The following is a 19,143-nucleotide window of genomic DNA, read 5'->3' on the forward strand; positions in this document are numbered from 1 at the left end:
GTAATAGTAAGGGTCAAGTGCCATACTATTGTGTTATAGCGCACACAAATTTTTAACCACTTGATCCCTTTCCAACCGAATAAAGTTACAGCCTTTAACATTTGGTATATTTATTAGAACATTTTTTGACCAGAAAAATAAAAATAAATTATCTTCTCATTAAATTGTCAGAAATACACTAAAATGTTATACTGACGGTTGTTCCGTGTATTCTTAATATCGTTTAGCCCTTTTGCCTTTTATTTACAGTAAAATATCATACAGTAAGTACTAAGTGCTATGTGGTTTTAGGTTTAAGAGCATTGTTATTTCGATTACCTTATACCTATTGACTATATAATATAGCATACCTACACAAAAAAGTTTTAAAATTATTTGAATTTTACCATTACTTGTGTTTCTGATCCTGGGGATTACCAAATAATTGTTTAGCGTTCTCAATACAATATGATTTAAATATTATTTAAAAACAAAAAAATAAAAATCTCATAATAGTAAATAAATATATCATGCTGATTCTATATTATATCTAAATACACAAAATGATTTCAGATCATCAACAACAACAAAGTCATTAAGAATTTTAATTTGAGAACGGTTATTAATATTTGAACATTTGTTATATGTATTATGTACATGTATGCCTTATGGTAAAACAAATAAACGATTTTTAACAGTTAATAAAACCGTAATATCTATCCTTTAAACAAATAACAATTTTTAAAGAAAAAAACAAAATATGTAGATTGTAGGTACATACTACATAATAATATAATATTGTAAGGTGTTCGTGACTTAATAGAAACGGCGAATTCATAAATCTAAATCGGGTGATATCATTATAACGATAAATTAATAATATAATTTTACAATGGTGATCAAAATAATGTACTGGCCAAAAATTCTGGACCGAAAAGCCCCCCCCCCCCCGTTTATTTGTCAAATAGAAAAATTCAAATATTTTTATTTAACTAATTATAAATTAATCTGTAATATAATGAAATAATTTACGTAAAACATAAAAACTTGTACATGAAAAATTATGAAAAATTGTGATTTTAATCAAGCGTTTTATAAATAATTGTTGGTTTTATTATCGATGTCACCAATTTAAAATAATTTTTTTTATATAATATATAAGTTAGAATAGGCACCTGGTAGGTACCTATCTAATAAGTTACGTAGTATAATGTAATAATATTTCAGTGTATAGACAGAAAAAAATTTACCTTATTTGTTTGGCCTATAAGAAACTTATATTTTAACATGCCCATTAAAGAAGAAAGCAAGTCATCTAAATATGGATTAAAAAAATGTAGACCCTGAAGTAAATGCAACAACCATTAATTCATTATTATATAAATATATATATATATATATAAACTAATTAGGTATCTCCGTGTTTTCGAGTTGCTACTATTTTTGGAACTATAGGAAATACAACTTTACTGGTATTTTAAATTGGTATGATCAAAAATTTATTTAAACTTAATTTAATTTCTTAAAGTTTTTAAGGCAATAGTTGGAGTGAAGTTTTATCTATTTAACAGTGGCCAAGGTGATCATTTATCATATTGTTGTGATTGATGTAATATTATAACTATAAATTAGTTGCACATTATTATTATCAAAATAATCAATAATTATTAAAAATAATAGGTAGGGGATCAGCAATTTTCTAACTATAGTAGCTACTGTATTATAATGTTTTGTATTTCGTTATTTATTAAACGCAACAACGATTAAATTTAATTAACGTATTAAATAGGAACTTTACTATGTTTACCATTACACATTATACTGTGTTCGCCGAGAGACCGGATCATTTCGCGCATCCGACTGATGGGCGCTCCGTCAAAAATTTCTTCTCCGCAACAGGTGATAAGTAGGCAAGCCGCGAACCATAGCCGTCAAGTGTTGTAATAGGGACAAACGACGAGTTTTCGTTCGTCGCGCAGGTTCAGTTTATCGGCGAATAAGGTATTATATACATATTATAATGATCAACCAACATAGTTTTCCATTTTCCTGTTATGTTATTAGTTCTATGGGAATGCGCGATGGACTACCTGTATTCGTGGTATACAATCCGCATATTATTATTATCATATTGTGTTATATGTTCATTGGAGTGTAATCTGTATTTTCTTATGCAAATATAAGACATTATACAGTAATATACTTTAATACTTACTTTAATGAATCGGGGTTTTAAATTTTTTATCGCCATTCTGTACCCACTTAAATTCTTAAAATAATATAGACTATTGAATATAATATATTGTACCTACTCTAGTAATTATATAAATGATCGATCATAATAATATGATTATATTGTGATCGGAAATAATAATACTAGGTACTAATAGGTAAAGACCACCGATTTTTGGGTACTGGACATAAACCTGCAAAATAAATGCTACCTAATAGATTAATGTAAATACTAAATTCTACCCAATACTATAGAAAAATAGAATTCAAATTTTTATTCACAATTTTACTGAAATATATATATATATATAAAATGTATATAAAATTAAATTTACAAACTACTACGAGAAAGTTATGTTTGGGGAAATTTAAGTACATATTATGTTTTATGTTTTATCAGAACAGATTAACAGGACGTTGTACAAGAAATTGCATAAAATGTAAAGGCACTTGTACATATAAAAATTAAAAATAAATCAATACATTTAATAAAATATAGGTAAACTATACATTTGTAATCTTGGAGAATATTAATACAGTCAAACAACAGAGTTCTTTAAACTTTTTTAATAAATGACAAAATTACCTTTAGTTATTAAATTGTATAAAAACGGCAGGTAAACTTAGATTATCTAAATTAAAAAAAAAATAATATTAATCGAATAGATTAAAAACTTCAATAATAGCTGGTATAATGATATTATTATTACTTATGTATAATTCAGTTAACTTGAATAGTTTCAAATTATTTACATAAATATATAATTATTTAAAATAGTTAATATACTTGCGATTAGATTGCAAATAAATTATTAAAACGTTATTGAAATACAACTATAGTCTATTATGTGAGTATCGTAGATTTATATTATACTCAATCATATTCGTGAAAATTTGTCGATTTTATGAAGTGGAAATGCCTTTTATATTTAGTAAAATATAAAAATATTGTACAAAATGGTTACTCCAATTTAACAATTTTTTTTAATCAAGTGTATGACTACTAAATAAAATATTTAAAGCGCACAATTTCAGTTGTAGGCACTAGGTATAAAGAAAAACTACTAGTTTGAATTATGAATTAGGTAAAAGTATCATTATTTAAAAGAAAAAATAATAAACTTAATAATTTGTTTTTTTATTTTATTCGAAAAATAAAAATTTGTATTACCACCAAACACTCCTTAAAGTACCTAGTTCAAAAAAAAAAAAAAAATTCAAGAATTTCAAAAAGGGAATTTGAGTATAATTAAAAATGCAAAAAATCAAAATTTGAATAACTACCCGTATTCTAGGTTTGTTTGAAGGACTATACCGCACGAAAATTCTAAATTATTATAATAATATAATACACCAAAATAATACAATCAATTAAATATATATTACTATTAGACCACCGTAAATTAAAATTGGATGAAAAATATGTTAATTCGTTTTAATTTTGTTTTATTATTTTATTTCTAAAGTCAAATATTATAGTTGTTTTATCTTCGTTCAATGAACTCCTTTTCCCTATCGCTGTCTCTTTTTCTTCGCCCATCGGCGAGTGTAGGACGATGTGGCTTTTAACCTAATGTCTCGCCACGGGATGTCTGCAGGACATAGCTTTTAATAACTTTGTTGAATTATAAAATGGCCCCAATTGTTTTTGCAATTTTTATATATATATGTTATATACGTTTAAAGTACAAAGTAATGTTATAGAACATGTTAATTTTGTGTGCTATTATCGGTATATTCGGTTGTCGTGGCTAGCAGCACGATACTACAGCCGACATTTGTATAATAAATTGCAGTGTTTTATAATTTTATACACGGATGTAAATAGTTATTACCTACAAAGTAATAATTATTATAATGATAAAATAGTAAATACCTATAATTATCTGACGTTCGCCGTGCAGTGATGCATGCAATGTCGTTGTTGTCGCTAAAGTGTCAATATTTGGAACAATGTAGGTATATACAAACTACAAAGAAATATAGATAAGTACGCTTAAAATTTAAAATTTTATTTGTTGTTAATCAGAATACATTCAAAATTTTCGATTCCAAAAAGTTTCATTTGGTTATAGAGGATAACACTGATATTGATTCTAAAATGTGTACATAATAAAATAAACAATCTTTGCTGTACATTAGGTGCTGTGTGGATCACTATTATATATATGAGTGTTAAATTTGAATCTAATGATGGGTATCATTGTTTTTGCGTAAAATGATTATGAACGGACATTATTTGTCAGCCTAGGATATATAATATATAAAATATATTACATTTTAAATTGGATGGTGAAAACTGAAAAGGGTGGTTTATGTTTTAATGACCTGAATACTCCAAAATCAAATCATGTACAGATAATGCCAATTTAAATAACTGGTGTATGTTTCAAGTTTTTACAACTAATTATTTTAACTTTAACGAAAATCTAAAATTATTTGATAGTAAATCGTTATTTAACGAAATTTAACGTTATTTAACTTTAACGAGTGAATTTTGGATTTCGTAAAAATTTAAATTAAGGATAACATTTTTTTTATAGGAAACGTTTAAGTTTTTTTACAATTATTGTAAGCCAAACTTTTGGAAAATCTTACATTAAATTTTCAACTCTTAGATATTTACACAAATTTTTTATAAATTTTGACTACAAAATAATTTGCAAATATTCATCATTTTGACGAATTTTTGTTGATATTTGAACTTCAAACACTAATAAAAAAAATGTGTCAGTGTATTCTTATAATTTTTGAATCACTCTAAGACGAACTTATGAAGAATTTTGTATTCAATTTTCAATGCAAGTTTCCTCACCACCTTAGCACATTATGAAAATCGATATTATATCAACTTTAATGTTGCATGAGGTATTGCATGTGGTGCGTTTTTTTAATGTGGTTTCCCCTAGTATAAACTTTAGGCCTAATCCACATAGAGGGTAACGGTGGATTTCCAGGCAACTATAGTATGTGAATTTTTTACGATTTATCGTGTTATGCAAATTTTAAGCTAAAATGATAATGTTTAAAATAAATTTTTGATTTAATGTAATAGTATCTCTTATGTGACAAAAAAATCTGCCATTACCCTCAGTAGCAGTGCTGAATTCAAGAGGTATATGATATTAATGGTGATCTAGTGATCTAATAAAACTGTAATTGTTGTTGTCTAATCTGATTAAATATTACAAATTTATAAAAAAACGTTAAAAACGTACTCCGTCATTAAAATATTATATTACATTGTTAAATAATTGATAAATTTTTGTCTACTGAATTTAATACTGTTATAATATGTATAACTGTTATATGTGTACACATATAACTAAAATAAATATAATTAATACGTATAAATTAATATTAAAATACTAGTTATACAATTAAAAACGGGTAGTATTTTAACTTAAATAAGGTTATTAAAATTGTTTCTAATATTACACAGATAAATTAATCTTACCTACATATTATCAATTGTATTTTAATAATTCTGTAATAGAAAAGAAACATATTTTTCATGTATTATTAATAATCCATTGTACATCTAAAATCTAGCTTGTCTTTCTTGAATATCATCATACCAATGATAAAAATCAAATAAATCAAATGATTCTATATATCAAGAATGATGTGGATAATATTAGAAAACGCAAATACTAATACTCATCTGATCGCGAAGCATTCTTGAAAAATGATACACTAAAATTAAAATTATAAATTAAAATAAAAACATTCAAAATTAAAGATAATTTTTGTAAAATTTAACTTCTTAAAAAAAACAACTTATAGTGTAATTATAATGAATACAATTAAAAAATAAATTATTTAAGTATGAAAATAATAGAAACTAGCAAAAAAACAAACGAGTTGTATTCAAATAACTTTACTGACTGATGATAAAAATTATAAAATAAACAATAGGTTTAAATAATATTATAATATATATTATTCTAATTAGTCAACACAGTATTATGATTTAACTGATCAATACTTACTAGTCAACATACTCGTAATAGTATATAATATGAAAAAACAAAAAAAATAAAATAAAATATTGTGTTATTACATGTACAGTACTACAGGTATTATGTGTATTGAACTTATTTATGGTAATATAAGTATTATGTAAAAAAAAATATCATAACCTAAGAAAAAGTAAACATATTATAAGCTCTATACATTTTTTTTTTATTTATTTCTATTTAAAAATAGCAATATAATATAGTATACTTATACTTGACACTGTTAGTTGAAGTAATCATAGTTATTTTAAAGATATATTGTATGATATGATGATTACGTTTGATAACGTATATACTATATTAATATTTACAACTAGGTATAAGTTCCCCGCTACTAGATTTTATCTATTTTCAATATCCAAACAATATGGTTAGAGCGACCAATATGTGTTTGTGCGACCTTAGCGATGAGACTTTCATCGTCGCAATTGAACAGTAGAACATAACATAATAATATCCCTCGTTTCACGATATTGGCTATCATAGCATTGTAATATCATATTTATTTATTTAATTTTTTTTTGTTTCAGGTCCAATATAATTTGGTTTTTCGAAAGCCACGAATTGAACGTGCCCATTATTAAACGTTCACGGGTTACGTATACTTATGGGTTTCTCTTGGACGTGATCTCTCGTGATCCACTCACTATATTATTATTAATATTATACACTGCCTTCCCACTTTAAATTGATTTTGTCATTGTTCAATTATAGTTTTTTTAACTTTTACAATTCTTAAAAATATGGTAGACAAAAAAAAATACTGTATAATATACTTTAAATTGTACCTAAATAAATAAAAACAAATCGAATGTAATACAATTTTGGAAGGATATTTTTTTAATCCAAAGTTTAGGGATTCTCATAATTTATTTGGATATTATTAATAGTATATATAGTAATAAATTAGTTAATTAAATTGAATTTATTTTGCTTTGTTGCTGTTATTTGTTATTCTACATTTTTACCTATAACCTAACTAAGAAGAGAAAAAAATGAAAATGAAATCTAAAAGTTATGCGGATATGTATACATTAGAATAGACTAATTGATTAATCATCGATTCATAAATTTTTTTTAATAATTCGAACTAAACATTTGTTGATTAAGATATTATTTATTAAAGTGCGTTATTAAAGTAGCTATTCATATATTATAATCAGAAATATAAAAACTTCTAAATAATCGGAGAATCGTGAAATAAGAAATGATGGATGATGCCGTAATTCTCATTAAATTATATTATTTTATTATACTACACGGTGGTACTCTGGACTGTTAAAACATTAAGTGTATCATGTTATATATTATCATAATAGTACCTACTTCCTATGATTTTTAATGTAAATATATTATTATAATCTGACCTGACATTCGAACAAAACTTTTTTTCCATGATAATTTTACACATTTCAGCTCATAAACGAATTGTGGTAAACGAAACACGGCTAAACGTTGTATAAACAGCAAAGCATTTGAATGTATGTAAAAAGGTTTTAAAGCATATTTACAGTCAATAATACCAGGTTGATGCTATCCCACCAATCTGATTTTCTTATATTATATTATACATTTGAAAAGTTGTAATATCAAACTTTCGTGGTAGTATTATTAGAGAAACGAAGCGACAAAATCTCAAAGAATCATATAAAATACTTTTAATTCATATATTTTTTGATTTGCTGTAAACAAATGATTATCATAATAAAAAAATAAAAATTGAGGATACTCTTTCGACCTAGACATCACTAGTTTAAGTTAAATTGAAATTATGTAATGTTATTTTAACATTATATATATATTATTAAGAATTTAAATTTGATTTGATAAAAAATTATACATACAATCTATGCAATTATGATATATATATATAATATATACTCGTATAAATAAATTGTATTATATATTATAAATAGTTATATTTATGCATAATAATATGTTCTTTACTTCACATTCAAAACGTATGTTATTCATACAGGTAGGTACCTATGTATAACCGGTAATAGGTTTATGTTGTTTAACGTTTAACTGTAACAAATTAATTTAAATAATATTTAAATTATTTCATTACAATAGTTACAACACACAAAAATTCATCTTATTACATCAAATATTGGTACTTGCGTGAAGCGTATATGGTCTACATTTTACTGTTATAAAGTCTATTTATTTTTATCATTAAAATTGGATGAGTTAACAATCTTAATTAAAAAATCGTATCTGCTATTTTATGACCTCGACATTTCACACTGTCTGAACAAGTATTCATTACATTTAATGAAGACGTAATATTTTATTACAATAGCAGGTACTTGAATTCTTGGTTCGAAGAACTTTCAATGAGCTAATTGAAATAGTTTACTAAAACAATATTAAATGAATATTTTAAAAATTAACCAATTATTATATAGTTTACATAAAAATACTTAATATTACATTAATTATATACATTAAACTGTTTTGTATGTGAGTGTGACGACCATGATAATGATTCGATTATATTAGTACCTATTAATTATTATATTGGCACAAAATAAATAAATTAACTGTTGATTAAAGATGACACATCAGTGGCGTCAGTCTTTGACTGATAAAAACAATCCCTCGTGTAGTGTATTATATTATCGAGTATTTCGTAAATGTATGTACAGAATGATTCACTTCAGTATAATCAACCCCATATTTTTTATTTAACTTATTAAAATGTGGTTTTTCGAATTTTTAAATATACTTCAACATCATGTATTATAAAACTCTGGAGATTTTTTATTTTACTTTAAGTTTGTCCTATGGAAATATACACTTTTCTTAAATAAGAACATGCCTCCATTTTACTTTGATTAGATAGGTTTAAACTTAAAACTTACAATTTTAACGAGTAACTTTTCAATTATTATCAAAATATTTAAATTGAAGATAATAGTTCTTAGATGTGATTGAGGATTTTACAAAAATGTAAAATTGATATAAAATTTGATCTTGCATTTATTATACTTAAATCAATTTTACAAATTTTAAATGTTAATTAATATTAATACAAATCACTAATATTTAAAACTAAAGCTCTCATATCCCCCAAACCCATTATCTTGGACTTATTATCTTTAGTATGCAAAGTTAAATAATTCATAAGCTGGTCAGAAAATTTCGATTTTAATACGTAATTAAATCGTGATATTTAAAAAAAGTTATTTCTTAATTGATTTACTTTAGAAAAATGGGGCTCTAGTAGGAAAAAAGGATAGGTATTTGTATTTTATAGAACATTCAAACACTCATACTTAAATTGTACAGATAATCTCAAGGATTTAAAAATATGGTTGATCTATTTGAAATTTTCAAAAAAATCTTAAATTGAATAACTGCATTTTTAAGATAAAAAGTGGCAAGTATATTTAGTGAATCACTCTGTATAATAAATACACTTATTAAACAACATTTTAAGGTTTAAAATATTAAATTTCTTGAACGGAATATAAAACGAGATACATAATATTTATATGAATATATTATGAAAATAATATACATATATATGTTATAGGCGTCCATTAGTGCATCACAGTTCGCTATACTTCAAAACGCTATTATTAAAAGGTTATATAAATTCATATAATATGTCGAAACTAAAAACTGCTATTTGTCCTTTATGACATTTATGCTGGAATAATATAAATATTTAATCTAATAAACTTACTAATATTAAATATGATATTATAATACAAACGATAATAATATTATCAAAAAATGTTCACATAATATAAATATTGTATTCACTTAGACTTTACACCTATAAAATACATCGTGTTTACTGCTCGCTATCGCAAGTATACTGCACATAGAATTTAACAATTTGCATTTTGTTTTTTCCCTTTTTAACTCAAACATTGATAGTGCAGCCATTTTCTAATATACTTTCCAAACCTTAACGTATATTCTTAATATACTATCTACAGCATATTTAGATCCCATAAATGTTTGATTTGTATGACTCGTACAAACCTAATGAAAAACCGAAAGTTATTGTCATGTATTAAATAAATTAAAATTTATTGTTGCGGCTTACGTCGATAAAAATATTCAATTGTTGACAAATTAATTTCTGTTTCAAACATTTTTTTCGTTACCATGATGGTTATATGTATAAACATTACGCTATTTAATCATCATATGTATCTATTATGATTAAAATGAATATCGCCTGACGCATATGGATCGATATCACCACTTAATCTCACCCATAATCATATTTTATAAGACTATTTTATTTCATATTCTAATTTCTATTACACAGAATAATTATAAAAATGTTTTTATTATAATAATTGTTTTTTATTTTTAAACGATTTATTGTAATGAGCAAATTTTTTTCCTATCTAAATCATAAACAAGTTTTATATACCTACTCCATAAATCCACTCGTACACGATTGTTTACGAATAACGTTTCAATTTAAAAGTATAAATTATTATATCTATCGATTTCAATTATTAATAGTTATTATATAAAACATATTATTAAATGTATATAGTATAAATTATTATGTTATTTTATGTTGGCAGTTGAAACTTATGAGCACTAAATATATTTACTTATGACTTATTTTACTTTTTTTATTTTTGTTTACTTATATAGATTGTTCTCTTTGGCATTTTGTAAATTTTTATTTATATGATACTGTGTTGGAACCTTAAATTTAGAGTAATATATATATAAAAAGACTAAATAAACCAATTCTAACCTGATATATCGGAAACTCTGTTTCATTTTTTACAAATTTACATAAAAATTTTAAATGTTTTTTTTTCTATACAACGCTCAAATTTCAATAGGTTTGACAAATATGAGATGAAAAAACATTTACTATTACAATGTAATTGTTTGCAAGCTTGACACTTAACATTAACATTTTTCAATAACACCCGTGGTTCACCTAAAATTACGATTTATTATTTATTTGTACTATATAAACTAACAATACAGTGTGATTCAGACTACATTTATACATATATATACATAAGGTAATTTTTATAGCACTAATATAATTGTAACTGATCAATTTATATATTAGAGAAATCTATATAATTAAGGAGTGGATTTAAATAACCTAAAAGACAAATAAAAATTATTTAAAAAATACGACTATTAATGTAGTATAAATCTATTATAAAATTAAAATATATACTTCACTTTTTTTTCAACATAATGTTAAATATAAAAAGAAGAGCAAGTGGGTACCACTCTGCATGCTGCACACTACACAGTTTGGGTCTGAGTCTTGAGTGGATCACTGTAATGGATGTGTTAAATTTGAATTCAATGTTCCATCATTATTCATTGGACACGAAAAATGATTCTGACTTACAGCCTATATTTATTTCGAGAACATTGCATTTTTTATAAGCATTATTAATATTTAATTATTGTTATAATATATTTTTAAATCATATTATTAGGTATATTATTTGTTATCAACTTTTGAGTTAATGCCGAATTATCGCACTTACCGTGTGAATAATAATTTAAAATGTAATTGTCTGTATGTACAGTAAAATTCATGATGACATTTTCTATAAATAACTCAAAAAGAGTCAAAATATTTTAAAATTTTTATCACAATATAGCAAATGCTCAAAAACACATATCATTGTTGAGTCAATACATTCGTTGTCTAGCTTAGAATCTAAAATAATCAAACAAAAATGTTAAAAATCTATTAATATAATTTAAATATTATATACGTAATAAAATTTGGCGTCATAATCGTGATTGATGCATGTTGAAAAAAAACGACCTTTCTATACAATATACTCGTATAGTAGAGTATATTATATGTATATCTGCTTGAATGTGACAACATTTTTTTAGTCAGACGGTTGTGCAGACGCCGTTACCGCTTTTGTTTACGGTATATATAGGTAAATACATTTGTAATAAAAATAAAATTACCTACGAAGCAAAACAAATAACACTTACTTTTTATTTCATTTTAGTGCTGTTGCTTACAATAAATTGTTATCAAATGTTATTGAATCTTATAAAATATATAAATTGTGTAGATACTCAAAGTATAAAAATGTCTTAAAAATTTAAAAAAAAAATGTAAGAATCTAAAGACTAAAATTCAAGGTAAAATTTTTATTTTTAAGCTTGGAAAAAGACATTTAAAAAAAAAATTCAATTTGCATTTTAATCAGCGCTTTATTACATGTATAATATCTCGTACGTCATAAATATAATTTTTTTAAAACATGTAATAGTGCGGTTAAGTTTAAATCATACTCATAATTGCTTATACTAAAAATTATTTCAGTCGTCTTTAAACATCTACATACTTTTTTAAGTATAGTAATATTACCTATTCAATTCGTAAAATATAAATATTGTTGTTAACTACATATATATAATTTAAACCTCGTCAATCAACTATAAGTCTATAAGTATATAATATAATGTAATATATTAATATTTTCATTTGTATAATATGTAATGATAATACGTGTATCCATTACATCGGTTGATTATAGAATAATAATGTTACACAACTATAAAGATGATCACGATATGGCCTCTCGGGCGTACATCATTTCAATGTAGTACACACACTTAGGTATGTATATATTATGTGTGTGTGTGTGTGTGTGTATTAATCTTCGTTATAATATTAGGTATATAGTGAAAGGAATAATACTTGATTCTTCCCCATTTGAAAAAAAAATCCTTTCGCCAGTCTCTTTTCTAACTACCAGTATATTTATATATTATGTTATATAGGTATATAGCAAATGAATAAATCGCACAAAATTATTACTACAAACATGATTATGTCATGTGATGTGTGTCAAAAGTTTATCGCATACTGAAATATAAAAATATAAAAAGTAGCACCATTAAATGTAGTATAGTTTTAACGGGACCAGAAATTTAATTTGCATTAATATTCTAATTAGGTGCTTTTTAAACCAAAAATGTAGATGCAGTAGGCCTTTTATTCAATAAAATGTTACATTAAACAACTTGTAATGCTCATTTATAATATAATGATTATATACCTATGTTTAATGATACTCTCTATTTATATATTATCAATTATTATGTAGGTATAGTGACTATAATGCCTGTCATCACAACCAATTACTACAATGGAATGCAGAATATATTATAATAACATTATATAATATTCACTATACAGTTGTCTATACATATTTCCCGCATATTTTATATTATATACTTATTATTTGTTAAAAGTATCAAATCATAGGACAGAATAAATATGCTGAATATAAAATTTGAAAATATGTATATTATGAAAACTAAACCCTGTTTATATTCAACTCAAAATCGTGATCCTCGCGCGCACCGACGATATATTCATCATAATCATTATATTCTGCGAAGAGAATGAAATTGACAGATGATTGTCTTGCAAGTGTGCGGAAGTTTTTCTAGTATGGGAAATCGAAAAACTTCTTTATATATTTTACTGTAGGATTTGCCTAAATTCATTTTTTTTAAATACAAAACATAACTATTAAAATCATAATTACAAGTATAATTGATATAGGTCAAATAGATAGCAATAGTAGAGGTTAGAACTAAGGAGTAAGGATATAATATAGTTCCTCAAACCCCTAAAGTACCTTAGTTCCTTAGTTACTAATTCAATCACATTGAACAATTTATTTTTTTTTTACTCGTTTAGTAATGTTTTGTAAAAAAAATATTATTTAATTAAATGAACTCATTAATAATACTTGAAATATTAAGTGATGTTTCTTGTAAATAATATACAAGTACTTAACTAAAATTTAGTTTTGACCTTGAGGTATTTAGAACATTATTGTTTTCTAGTCTTATAAAGCGTACAAGACAATGTTCAATATAAGTACTATTATAACATAAAATTATTTAACTTAAATAAGTATTTTTATCTTAACTTGATATGAAAAGTTATAGTTGTAAAATTTAAGGAATAGATACGGAACACGATAGGTATAGAAACAAAAGTGTTGTTTGGAATAATATATTTTCAGAAGGCCGGGATGCACGAATCAAATACGGGCCAATCCTGTAAAATACAGGACGTATTGAATCTCTTAAGTATATTTATTGATGTATTTAGGCTTGAGATCCCCAAGATGAATCTAAGTTTGGAGCCATAGTACTTTTATCAAAATATTAAAAATATATTAATAATTTTTTTTAACCAAACGATAAAGCTTGAAAAGTTCATTTTTATAAGTACAATATTACATAATGGTATTGTTTTAAATAAATATATAAGTAGTAAAACAATTATATTATTATTATATACTATTCGCTTCTAGCATCATTATTTAATTATTTAATTTCCATGTTTGAGGAGGCCTCCACCTCTTTAGGCCCTAGAGCTACCAAGTTCAAATCTAAGCCACTGAGGGGTGTACTATGTAGTATGTGCAGTAGACATGTAGTGCCAGATACAATGAATCAATGATACATATAATGAGAAGAATACTCTCGTAAAGATCTAATACAGCAATCGAATGTATCCGAAGGTAAACTCACTATATATATATATTTATAATTAGGTTATATCGGTATAGACACTTGCAATTACTTCGCACAAAACGACCGTTTATAATATTATAACAATAATAAGTTATGCGTTCTGAGCGATTTAATGTAGGTATCAAGTTCGCATCCTCGCCCTCGGCCTCGGCCTATATATTACCTATATACTTATATACGCATACCTGTACTTAAATGTTTTATTATTATTCGTTAATATTATCTTAAATATGTCCTGCGATTTTAATTTCAATAACATTTAGTTAACTACGAATGTTTTGTATATACTATCTGCTACCTACATAAATACCTATAATTCAATCGAAATAACTTTATAGGTTACCTACACATTTACATGTTAATTGATTTCGTAAAAAAAAACGTAACGAAATTCTTCATACTCCATCCATCGTTAATTATATTATACTTATTTCTGGGACGAATTTATTTGTCAATAAAATAATTTTATGAGCCATGAGCCAAACAATTATATAATATAGGCACACGCGTTATTTAATATAATTTAATATGTAAACTTAATCTAATCCTGTTTTTTAATTACAGTCCGAGATATTTTTCTCATATTATCTACTTTTAACACGGTTCATAAATAAATCAATTATCAACCACGTATAAAGCTACTTTTTATTTAAATATCTCATAATATTTAACTGAATAGTGTATACATATTATTATTACTACTCAACAATTATAATGTTTATTATTATTTACCAGCATTTATTATAGCACTAATTATAATTTACATAATTTACATTCAATATCTACGATATATCGTATATCTAAAATGCAAACCAAGGAAAATACACATTAAAATACATACGTATACATAGTAAAATATTATACTGCTACAATCTGGTCATTAATGTTTTCTCAAATATTCTCTACGAAAAACACAACAATATTCTTATTGTTCATATTTATATAGTCATCTATTAAAATCACTTAACTACAAAAATATCATTTTAAATATTTTATTTATTATTTTTTTTTTTAATGTATTTATTGATTAAATTTTAAAATAGTAAAAAAACTTTATTTTTAATTAGTACTTACTTGATAAGTACTTTGCTAAACAATATCATATACTATACAATAACATTGGTATATAATATTATATACATACAGTTAAAAACTAAATGGTTGAATCTTATGCGATATTTATTTAAGTTACCTATACATATAATGGTTTATGGCTAAACAGTATTTATTATAAAATGTTATATGAATCATTTATCATATATTACAACACACAAGTGTTTAATTATTTTGCTAAGATAATCAAAGAAAAAAAAAAAAGAATAAGTACACATAATTTTAAATCATCGCAAAACATTTTATAATGTTGCAATTTTTCCTACCAACCGACATTATGATTTGCTTATATAATACGTGTTTGCCGTTTGGTGAAATTTATGCTGGGCAACCACATAGTTGTAGATACCAGATTGTAAGTGTATCCTTTATTTAATTGTTGCAACGTGTATCTACAAGTATTATAAAAGTAGTTAAAAGGAATATACTCACAATAAAATGAAAGATGAAAAATAGAGGAGCATTTTTTTTTTAATTCTCTTGTCTTGTAGTAATTACAGTTTAATGTACAATTATTACTGTGTACAGTGTAATTTATTTATACTCGTATATATTATTAACTACATTATTTTGCTAAGCAATTTCATCAGAAAATATAGAATTATGTCAATTGTATTTATTATTTATTGATAAGTTTATATATCTACCTTTATGACATGTTACGGACTAAATTACCAATACGGTGATTCTGGTAGTGAGCTCGCTCCCTTTTATTTTTCAATAATGTAGTTTTTCAAAATCTGATTTCTGGAACTTTTAAATGTATTTTAAGACTCATTTTAAAATTCATGAGATTTCTTGTGCTATTTAAGGAGTGTTCTTTGGAAACATAACTTTCTATTTTTCAAGGGAGCACCTCTTTATTACTAATTAGTAATTTTTTCTAAAAATATTGTATCAAAATTTAAATTTAAATGATTAGTCATTAAAATGTTTACTCTAAAGGATAATTATATAATTTTACAAAAATATAAGGAAAACATGTAGTATTAGATCTAATATTTATTATACTTGGACCATTTTAACAAATTATAAATTTTAAAAAATCATATCAATATCTCCAGTCAAAATATCTTCAGTACAAAATCCGAAAAAAAGAAAAAAGTACAATGATTACGATGAATGCTTGTTTTTATGTTATTAAAATTTTATATTTATTTACTTGATTTTTTTTTTAAATTTTATTACATTAGTTACCTACTCTCAATTTATTTAATTTTTGTTAAATTTTATTTCATTACTCAATTGCGCATTATTGTATACAGTCGATTATGTTAAAATTTATTTTGTACTTGTATTATTTTAAAAATGACATATTATTTTGATTACGGTAACATATTTTTTAATATTTTCATGGGAGATATTTCCATTAGAGATATTTTTAACAGGAGGTATTTTGTACTAGAGATGTTTTGTCAGAGATATTTTGATCGGTCACCAGAAAGGTATAGTTCCAAAATACAAATAAATAAGTCTTGAAATTATACATTTTTTTGGTGAATTAATTTTTAGATTGCTGTTATACTAAGCATACCGACAATTTTTAATTTTAAGCTTTGGCATTAAAACTTCAAATTTAAATACAATGGAGGTACTTGCGTATTTTATGGTCGTATCGCATTTGTAATATATTAGTAGATAATATCGTCACTGGTAAATCCTTTTTATTAGTACTTAACATTTAAAAAACGCCCTATTCACACACTATATTATTATAATTATGATAAATAAGTCCACTCGGAATATAAATTGTATTTCGAACGCTATGATTTCCCGTTCAAACTGTTGCACATCCTGCACGACACTTGTCCTAGTGGCCCATATCGTCACTCGCTCAACTATCTCTTATTTTTTAAAATTCAGTAGAATGTTTTTCTGAGAATATCATCATTATACGATGTACATATAAACCTAGTATATATTTTGCATTAAATGTCTATTTAATTAGCGCGTAATATCAGCATTCAATAAACATTTAACATATTATATGTATAACACCTACCTAAGATGCAAACATTTAAGAACCCCAATATATAGCTAGTTAGTTCCAAAGTATAAATAATTTTATTATTTATAAGCATGTTTTTTTTTACTTATCATTATTTTGTCATTTGTATACCGATGCGATCAAATAGTTAAAAGAAGTAAAATAAAATGCTATGCTTGTAATTATTTCTTCATTATTATATTAATATTATTTTTAAATATTACCCCATATCAAAACTTTACAGTTTACACTTTATAGAAACCTAGATCCTCCATTTCAAAGAATAAAATATATTTATGATTACCTATGTGGCTATGTATCTGGATTGTCGTCGAACCTGAACATTTATAAAAATATAGAGACCATACAGTTATGCACGTTAATTACAATTTTGATTAAAGATATATACCTATACAAACCTTAAAATAAATGTTAAATGCTAATAAACAATTCCTTTAGAATCCATTTAGTCCTCGATTGAAGGGAATAAAAACTGACACTAATGATTATAATACATTAATACATGTGTATTGTGTAAACATATCATGCATTTCAAATTAAATTAAATTTGAAGGAGAGGTCTTGATACTTCTGAAATAGATTGCGTTGTCAATAATTATCATGATTCGTATCATTTTTAAACAAAATAAAACAATTCAAATATTTTTACAATTTTAAAACTACTGGAATAGTACAATATTTTTAAAATTATTATAAGATAATATCGTACCAGTGATTTATTGTATAATGGAGTAAATCATTGTAGTTGATATTCTTTACAATTGACGTTCGTTTGTCTGCAATATAGTTATTCGTAATAACTATGTAACCCCATTGTCATCAGTTGTTTTTTTTTATTTGCTTTACGGACATGATTGATACATAAAACACACTGCGTTCTTCAACTTCAACCATAGTTGTGGACTTGCGGATATAATATTTAAGAGGTTAGTATACACAATCCAGTATTCCCATCAGCTATCTCGATTGTAGAAATACTTGAAATCACAATTGTATAATATTATTTAGCAATAACCACAGTAGGAATATTATTGCAGGGTATTATTTTTAGCCGTTTTCCTATGCATCCATCTATGGTAGACTATTCTTTATATTCACCGCAGTTTTGACCGATTTTATATTAATTATATTGATACTACATATTGATTTAACCAGTGCTCGATACTTAAATTGATGAGGGGAACCGCGAGAACACGGAGTTCCTCTTCTTTAAAAAAAATATTTATGCATCTCTCTTGTAATGTT

Source organism: Aphis gossypii, chromosome 1 (assembly GCF_020184175.1).
Source record: "Aphis gossypii isolate Hap1 chromosome 1, ASM2018417v2, whole genome shotgun sequence".
Classification (NCBI taxonomy): Eukaryota; Metazoa; Arthropoda; class Insecta; order Hemiptera; family Aphididae; genus Aphis; species Aphis gossypii.